General features: G+C 40.2%; 1 pseudogene; it reads left to right on the forward strand.

The window, feature by feature from the left end:
* The first annotated feature begins 640 nt into the window (after positions 1 to 640).
* Positions 641 to 753, forward strand: LOC115895630 (annotated as a pseudogene).
* The last annotated feature ends 9,387 nt before the right edge of the window (positions 754 to 10,140 follow it).

Raw genomic sequence — 10,140 nt, forward strand, 5'->3', positions numbered from 1 at the left:
CGGGCACCTGTAATCCCAGCTACTCGGGAGGCTGAGGCAGGAGTATAGCTTGAGCCCGGGAGGTGGAGGTTGCAGTGAGCTGAGATCACACCACTGCACTCCAGCCTGGGTGACAGAGCGAGACTCTGTTTCAAAAAAAAAAAAAAAAAAAAAAAAGAGGCAAAAAGGTTTGAATAGACAACCTCCCTAATGAAGATATAGACGTATGTGTATCTATATATATGACAAAGAAGCATATGAAAAGATGTTCAGAACCAATGTCATTATGGAATTGCAATTTAAAACCATGAGATAGTACCACCAACCTATTAGAACGGCTCTAAAATCCATAAAATGAACACCACCAAATGCTGGCAAGGAAGTGGAGCAACAAAAACTCTTATTCATTGCTGGTGGGAGTGCAGAATGGTACAGCCTCTGTGGAAGACAATTTGGCAGTTTCTTATAAAACTAATCACAATATTACCATACAGTCTAGCAATCATATTCCTGGATGTTCACCCAAATAAGTTGAAAAACTTACATCCACACAAAAACCTGCACATGAATGTTTGTAGCCCCCAAAACTCAAAGCATAATTGCCAAAAACTAGAAGCAACCATGATGTTCTTCAATAGGTGAATGGTTAAAGAAGCTGTAGGTGCTCGCTTCGGCAGCACATATACTAAAATTGGAATGATACAGAGATTAGCATGGCCCCTGTGCAAAGGCCCCTGTGCTACATTAAAATGAGTAAACAAAAATGAAATTTTTTTTTTTCCTATGAAGATCTTCTATTAACACTTCTGGTAAGGCCAGTCTACTACTCATGCCTGTAATCCCAGCACTTTGGGAGACCAAGGCAGGTGGGTAACCTGAGGTGAGGAGTTCGAGACCAGCCTGGCCAACATCGTGAAACCCCGTTTCTACCAAAAGCACAAAATTAGGCATGGTGGTGTGCACCTGTAATCCCAGTTACTCAGGAGGCTGAGGCAGGAGAATCGCTTGAACCCAGGAGGCAGAGGTTGCAGTGAGCAGAGATCGCGCCACTGCACTCCAGCCTGGGCGACAAGAGTGAAACTCTGTCTCCAAAAATAAAAATAAAAAAAAGACCAGGTATTCAACAGACCAGTAGGGTGGCTATACTGATAGTAGGGTTAATTGGTTGTACATTTCAAAATAACTACAAGAAAGCTGGTCGCCGTGGCTCATGCCTATAATCCCAGCACTTTGGGAGGCCAAGGCAGGCAGATCACCTGAAGGCAGGAGTTCCAGATCAGCCTGGCAAACATGGCGAAATCCCATCTCTACTAAAAGTAAAAAAAGATTGCCAGGCGTGGTGGTGGGCACCTGTGGTCCCAGATACTTGGGATGCTGAGGCAGGAGAATCACTTGAATCCAGGAGGTGGAGATTGTAGTGAGCCAAGACTGTGCCACTGCATTCCAACCTGGGCAACAGAGCAAGATTCCATCTTAAAAAAAGAAAACAACAACAACAACAACAAAAATAGCTAGAAGAGAATAACTCAAACATTCCTAGCATAAAGAAAAGATAAATATTTCAGGTGTTGAATATTCCTATGTAATTATACAAATATATCCTGTTAGCATATACACCCTGAAAATACATGTATCTAATATGTATAAATATTTAAAAATAAATGTCAAATTGAAAAAAGAGTTATCAGGCCATAAAAAGATATGGAATGGCCAGGTATGGTGGCTCAGGCCTGTAATCCCAGCACTTTGGGAGGCTGAGGCAGGCGGGTCACAAGGGCGGGAGATCAAGACCACCCTGGCCAACATGGTGAAACCCAATCTCTACTAAAAATACAAAAATTAGCCGGGTATGGGGCGCATGCTTGTAATCTCAGCTACTCGGGAGGCTGAGGCAGGAGAACAGCTTGAACCTGGGACGCAGAGGTTGCAGTGAGCCAAGATCGTACCACTGTACTGCAGCCTGGTGACAGAGCGAGACTGGAAAAAAAAAAAAAAAAAAAAAAAAAGACAGGAAAGATTGTTAAATACATATCCTTAAGTGAAGGGCACTAGGCTAACAGGCTGCATATGGTTCTGATTCCGATTATATGACATACTGGAAGAGGTAAAACTATGGAGGCAGTAAAAAGACCAGTGATTGCCAGAAGTTCAGGTAGAAGTAGGAAGGGATGAAGAGGCTGAGCACAGAGAAATCTTAGGGCAGTGGAATAATTCCGTATGATACTGTAATGGTATCATACATATCATACATGACATTATGCATTTGTTAAAACCCATAGAACTGTACAACATAAAGAGTGAAGCCTAATGTAAACTATGAATGTTGTTTAATAATAATGTGTTCATATTGGTTCATCCATTGTAACAAATGTACCACACCCATGCAAGATGTTAATAATTTAAAAACCTCTATGTGGGGAAGTGGATAAACAGGAACTCTTGGTACTATCTGCTCAATATTTTGGTAAACCTAAAGCTGTTCTAAAAAAAACAAAGCCAAGTGTAGTTTGAACCATGTTTGGCTTTTTGTATAATATACCATACACAGCAAGCATTTTTTTCTGTTCTTTGGCAAATTGTCATACTCCTTTCTAAGTCTGATCAGCTTCCAACATGTCATCTTTGTGCTTTCAATGTCATAAAATATCTCCCAGAGTCCCTTTAATGTGAAATTTTTTGCCTTCATTGCTTTCTTCAGGTCACTTTCATCCTTTTTGTCACACTACTTTCCTCATTTGTGTTGGTCAGGCCACCTTCACTGGCTGTCTATAGTTTCTCTTATGGTGGCATTGTCAATGTTCCCACGGTCATGCATGTGGGGGAGAAGGTAAATAGGAACTCCATGCTCACGTATGTCTTCTATAACCCCATTTCTATTCTATTTGATTTTCACTTCCAGCATTATCACTTTTCATTGCTTTAGCAAACTTTTATCTTCAAGGCTAAATTACCTGTTTCAATTATTCATTTTTGTAAAGCATCACTTGGGTTTACCACTGCGAGACAAGGAGGCAACACAACATTCTTTGCTGTCTGCGGGTGAACTGAGTAACAGATCTGCTTTGACCAGTCACTAGTAGCCTTGGAAAGAAGTATGTGGATTGTCAATAATCATAATATGCCTGTTATTTATGTACTGATTTGTAGACTGGAGAGATAGCTGCAAAGTTTGTACTTTATGCAATCACTTACAGTTAATATGCCATGGAACAGAAATCTAAGCCGTGATGTTGTGATATTGGTGTATTTAACTAAACTGTGCTAACTGAAATGTGTACCTATAGTAATTATGCAAAGAACAAACTGTAGTTCTTTTATAAAATCCAGTCTACAAATTAGTCTTTTAGTTGGAACACCTAATCCATTTATATTTAATGTAATTATAGTTATAGTTGGATTTATATCTATAATCTTACTGTTTTCTATTTAGTCCTTCTGTATATTTCTTTTTCTTCTTTTGAGCTAATTCAATATTTTAAGTTCCATTTCCCCCTTTGATTAACTTGTTATATTTTATAGTTATATTTTTAATGGTTACCCTAAATATTATATGTATTTTTGAACTTTTAAAGTGTAATATGAATTATGACTTCACTTTTCTAAAATAGCTATAAACTTAGAAATGTAAAATTTCACTTTACCCTCCTCTAACTTTTTACATTGTTATTGTTACACATTTTAGTTGTACATATAATTTAAATACCATATGATATTACTTTCATTGTTTTGTTCAGTTAATACTTATTTACATTTAGTCACATATTTACCTTTCTGGTGTTTGTCATGATTTTTGCATTTTCATGTTTCCATCTGAGATCATTTTCCTTCTGGGAAGGAGAAGGGATTACAATTTTATTTTAAATGCAAAAGAAAACTGCTGGAAGCTTTTAAGCAAGGGACTGACATAATCTAATATTTCAAAAGATCATGTTGGGGCCAGTGGTGACGGCTCATGCCTGTACTCCCAGGACTTTGAGAAGCTGAGGCAGACGGATTGCCTGAGGCCAGGAGTTCAAGACAAAGCTGGGAAACATGGCAAGTCCTTGCTGCTACAAAAAAATTTAAAAACATTATCTGGGCATGGTGGCATATGCCTGCGGTTCTAGCTACTTGGGAGGCTGAGGCAGGAGGATACTTTGAACTCAGGAGTTGGAGGATGCAGTGAGCAATAATTGCATCACTGTACCCTAGCTGAGTGACACAGTAAGCCCCCATCTCTTAAAAAAAAAAAAAAAAACTAAACTAAAAAGAAATCATGTTGGTTGCTCTGTTGAGAATGAATTGTACTTGAGAAAAATGAAAACTGGAAGATCAAATAGAAGACTATTGTATCAATCCAAGTAAGAAATTACAGTAGCTTGGCCAGGCACGGTGGCTCATGCCTGTAATCCCAGCACTTTGGGAAGCCGAGGTGGGTGGATCATTTGAGATCAGGAGTTTGAGACCAGCCTGGCCAACATGGTGAAACTTTGTCTCTACTAAAAATACAAAAATTAGCCGGGCATGGTGGTGGGCGCCTGTAATTCCAGCTAGTTGGGAGGCTGAAGCAAAAGAATCACTTGAACCCTGGAGGCAGAGGTTGCAGTGAGCTGAGATCGCGCCATTGCACTCCAGCCTGGGTGACAAGAGCAAGACTGCATCTCAGAAGAAATAAATTACAGCAGCTTGGATGATGGTGCTAGCAGTGGAGTTGGAAAGAAGTAAATGCATTTAGGATATGTTTTGTATAGTAAGTGGAGCAGATATGACTTGTCATTGAATTAGATGTAGAGGGTATAAGGAGGAATCAACAATGACTAGAGTAACTGAGTAAACAATGGTGTCACTTAACCAAAATGGTGAGTGGTGGGAGAGGAATATGTTTGGAGAGTGACTGAAAAAAGATTAAGAGGAAAAAATAATGAATTACATTTTGGCTACGTTTGGTTTGAGATTCTTCTTAATATGCATATGATCTAAGTAGAAGTTGTATTTAAGATCCTGATGTCAAGGGAGATGTCTGGATTGGAAAAATGTGTTTAGAAGTCACTATGGTATAAGCAGGAGTAGTCCAAGTTTTGAGGAATCTGAAACATACAATTTTGAGAGCCATCTTTAAAAAATGTAAATGATGAATAAAATGTAATATAAAAATGAATATCTAAAAGAGAATAGTAAACACAAAATAATTACAGAAGCCTTAGAGATTCAGGTTCTTTCTTCTGAAACCTCTTTAGGCCATTGGCCGGAAATGCTTTCTGATTGCTACTTGGCTACCCATCCCTCACTAGTACATTGTGCCAGCACCTCTAACTATTCACAGAAGCCTATGCAAGCTTCATATTCATTAACATCATGGTAATTTTGTAAATCTTCCTCTGAATACAAACATTTTGGAAAAGAATTTGGCATTATATGTTAAAGTTGAAGATATGAATACCCTGAAATCCAGAAATTTCATTCTTAGATAAGTATCTAACAGAATTGTGTATACAAGTGTAGCAGGATGCATGTACAACAATGTTAGAGCAGTGTTATCACACCCAAAAGTTTTCAACAACTCAAACGTCCCTCAGCAATTAAATACCATTAAATGATGGTAAACTCATGCAAGGAAATACTATGCAGCAATTTAAATGAATGAATTACAGCAAAATGTCCTAGAAGAAGAAAAAAGAAAAACATTTTGAAGAAATAATGCCCCATACTTCCTAAAATTAATAAAAAAATTAATCTACGCATGCAATAAACTCTATGAAATTCAAGTAGAATAAACCCAAGTAGGATAAATTCAAGCAGTAGAGATGCACAATTAGGCACATCATAAACTGTCGAAAGCTAAAGAAAGAGAATCTTGAAACCTGGAACAGAGAAGCTACTCATCGTCTGCAAGGGAGTCTTCCTAAGATTAACAGTTAATTTTTCATCAGAAACCATGGAGTAAGGCAGTACAATGACATAGTCAAAGTACTGAAAGAAAAAACCTCCCAGCCAAGAATTCTATATATGGCAAAACTATCCTTTAAAAATTAAGGAGAAATTAATAAATTAACAATTGAATGAAAACAGCTGGTTAAGAACATTTTAAAGAAAAAAATATGTAAGTTCAAACTGAACTTTGCAATTCAAATTCAGGACCGCTTACAACCTTGCTGATTTTTTTTTTTTGAGATGGAGGTTTGCTCTTGTTGCCCAGGCTGGAGTGCACATTTTGGAGTGGTGAATTTTATAATATGTGAATGGTATTTCAACTTAAAAAAAGAAAAAGAATATTGATGACCTTCACAAGTATGGTGCTGAGTTTGTCTCTGTGAAGGCTCCTATCTAGAAAATTGAAAGTTTGGCTTGGGGCTCCAAGTCCCATCTTCACCTGATGCACTTGTTAACCAGGATTTATTTAGTTCCTCTCTTCTCAGCATCAGAAACAGGGCCTGTGTCTGGTCATGGTCTGTCTCCTCCAAAGCCTTCACAGCGGACACAGAGCTTTGCTTCTGTGTGGTATATTCCCTCCTTACTCCTGCTAAAAAGGAAGGCAGCGACTGGTTATTTCTTATGTATTTATTTATTTTTTTGAGACATGGTTTCACTCTGTCACCCAGGTTGGAGTGCAGTGGCTGCAATGCTGGCTCACTGCAACCTCTGCCTCCCAGCTTCAAGTGATTCTCCTGCCTCAGCCTCCTGAGTAGCTGGGATTACAAGCGTGCACTACCACATCTGGCTAATTTTTATATTTTTGGTAGAGACAGTGTTTCACCATGTTGGCCAGGCTGGTCTTGAACTCCTGACCTCAAGTGATCTGCCCACCTCAGCCTCCAAAAATGCTGGGATTACACCGTGCCCAGCCATTTCTTATTTTATTGATTAATGACTTGGTCCATAGCATCTTCAAAAGATGACCAATATGTTTTTTAAAAATAACAGTACAAATCCAAGGATTTAAACATGTTTTAGATGCTTTAATGTATTTCAGTTCTTGTCTTCACTGATGCTCACATTGCCCATCTTTGGCTAGCAGACACTTATTCAGTGGTTCTATTGACACAAATCTGTTCATCTTCGATGGCTTTCTTGTTTTTGAAATGCCTGACCTGAAATAAAACATTGCTCCAAGAAGTCCTGATTTTTGTTTAAGGAAATGACATTTAGAGACCACAATGTGGGTGTCAGGGGTGTCAGTGCTACTGGGCTGGTCATTATTTCTTAGACTTTTTCTTTTCAGTGGAAAGAGCTAAGAATGTTTTCTGTTTGTTTGATTTTTTTTTTGTTTTAAAGAGACAGAGTCTTACGCTGTTGCCCAAGCTGGAGTGCAGTGATGCAACCATAGCTGACTGTAGACTTGAACTGCTTGGCTCAAGAGATCCTTCTGCCTTAGCCTTCCAAGTGGCTAGGACTACAGGTGAGTGCCACCATGCCTGATTAATTTTTTATTTTTTGTAGAGTCGGGATCTTGCTATGTTGCCAAGGCTGGTCTCAAACCCCTGTCCTCAAGCAATCCTCCTTCTTTGGCCTCCCAAAATACTGGGATTATTGGTATAAACCCCAAACCCAGCTGGTTAAGAACATTTTAAAGAAAAAAATATGTAAGTTCAAACTGAACTTTGCAATTCAAATTCAGGACTGCTTACAACCTTACTGATTTTTTTTTTTTTTTTTTTTTTTTGAGACGGAGTTTTGCTCTTGTTGCCCAGGCTGGAGTGCAGTGGCGCCATCTTGGCTCACTGCAACCTCTGCCTCCCAGGTTCAAGCGATTCTCCTGCTGCAGCCTCCTGAGTAGCTTGGATTACAGGTGCCAGCCACCACTCCCGGCTAATTTTTTGTATTTTTAGTAGAGGCAGGGTTTCACCATGTTGGCCAGGCTGGTCTCGAACTCCTGACCTCAGGTGATCCACCTGCCTTGGCCTCCCAAAGTGCTGGGATTACAGGTGTGAGCCACTGCACCCAGCAACCTTACTGATCTTATACCTACATGATTTATTGTACAATAACAATATTAGTGTTATCAACAATATGATTTCTGAAAAGTTGAAATTTTTTGTTTGGCTCTGTCATTAGGGTGTATCTAACTAGAGACAGATCATGAAATTATCGTGTTTTACAGTCCCTTGGTATATAGTATCTATGTAGTTATGCTATCAACTGGGTGCAGAAGTTTAATTTTACTTTTGGATATTAAGAATTGTTTTATTAATTCATTTATTAATTTAATTTTAAATTATGAAAAATATGTACACTGTTCCAAAGTCAGTTCTCCAAAACAGTATATTCAAAGAAATCTATCTTCTTATTTTTTTTAAATGATGATAATGATTATTGCCCAGACTACTCATCTGCAAGGAAGAAATCTCTCCTCTATCCCTGTTCCTTCCACTCAGCTTCTCATTCTCCTATAAACAACAGTATAGTTTATTAATTTTTTTTAGTAGAAACAGTGTTTAATGTATTTTTAGTAGAAAAATACATTGTTTTTATTTTAATATTATGAAATACATACATGTATATATTGGTATCTCCTTTCTTTTTTTTTTGAGACGGAGTCTCGCTCTGTTGCCCAGGCTGGAGTGCAGTGGCGCCATCTAGGCTCACTGCAAGCTCCGCCTCCCGGGTTCACGCCATTCTCCTGCCTCAGCCTCCCGTGTAGCTGGGACAACAGGCGTCTGCCACCATGCACAGCTAATTTTTTGTATTTTTACTAGAGATGGGGTTTCACTGTGTTAGCCAGGATGGTCTCGATCTCCTGACCTCGCGATCCGCCTGCCTCGGCCTCCCAAAGTGCTGGAATTACAGGCGTGAGCCACTGTACTCCTTTCTTTTTAAAAACATAAATATAGCATCCATGATGACCTCATCTAACTTTTCACATTTTAATAACAAGGACTTTTTTTTTGAGACAGGGTCTCACTCCGATGCCCAGGTTTTGCTCTGTTGCATTCTCTGGAGTGCAGTGGCGGGATCTCAGCTCACAGCAGCCTCAACCTCCCTGGCTCAAGAAATCCTCCTACCTCAGCCTCCCAAGTAGCTGGGACCACAGGCGTGTGCCACCAAGCCCGGCTAATTTTTGTGCACATACATACATATATATATATTATATATATAAAATTTCTACCAAATATATATAAAATATATATAATATATATATTTGGTAGAAATGGGGTTTCGCCATGTTGGCCAGGCTGGTCTCAAACTCTTGGACTCCAGCCATCTCCTGCTTTGGCCTCCCAAAGTGTTGGGGTTACAGGCGTGAGCCATTGCCCATGGTCAATAATGACTTTTAATATCTTACTATACAGAAAAGAACTTATTTTTTCTATTGCTCTGTGGCGGTAGACAGAAAAAGGAAAAGTCGGAGATGCTGCCATTCCAGAGCAGGGGTACCTGGGGCAGGAGGCCTAAGGAGGTCACGATTCTGGGCTGCACTGGCTTCATGAGCAGGGAGGTCAAGCAGCCTGGAAAGGTGTGGGATTCACTCCAGGGGTCTGGCCAAGTGGTTCCAAGCCAGGCAGTTCGTTTTCTCTAACCCAGTCTCTCCAGTTTAGTTGTGTCTGTGATCCTTCAGCCCCATCTCCCCTCCCTGGGGACGAAGGGGAAAAGAGTTGAGGAGGCATTGCCCACGCCCCTGGTACCTGCCGTGGAGGGAGCGAAGCAGGGGCTTGTGCGGTCTTCCCGCGCCCCTCCTCTCCATTTAACCTTGGAACCGCCCTGCTCAGGAGCCCACTCCCCTGGAGGGCCGAGGGCTTCTTAGGCCAGAACGTCAGGAGGCTGGGGAAATGGGAATCGTCTCCTTCCAATCACAGCAAAGATAATTTACTTGCGTAGGACCCTAGGCATCTCCTATGGGAAGAGAAGTGAAGACACACGCCCGAGCCAGGCTGCCTCTCCCGCTCTGCAGAAGGGGTGGTGCTCTCCGTGACCTCTCCCAATCTCCCCTCCCCGGAATGGCCTGCACGAGGTAAGCCAGGCTGCCTGGACAAGAAGTGGTTTCCATCTGTGTATATTGTCAGAGACTATGTCAAGCCTGGTCTTTGCTGAGGAAATTGTTCTTTAAAAAGAAACTTCTGGTTTTTTTTTCTTTCAAAAGATGTGCTATATAGTAGTGTGAAGTAACTGTCGAATGAGTATCATGATACTGAGTAAATATGGCAGTATCATGTTTAACGATAACAACATAGACACTTATTCAGCATC

Source organism: Rhinopithecus roxellana, chromosome 21 (genome assembly GCF_007565055.1).
Source record: "Rhinopithecus roxellana isolate Shanxi Qingling chromosome 21, ASM756505v1, whole genome shotgun sequence".
NCBI lineage: Eukaryota > Metazoa > Chordata > Mammalia > Primates > Cercopithecidae > Rhinopithecus > Rhinopithecus roxellana.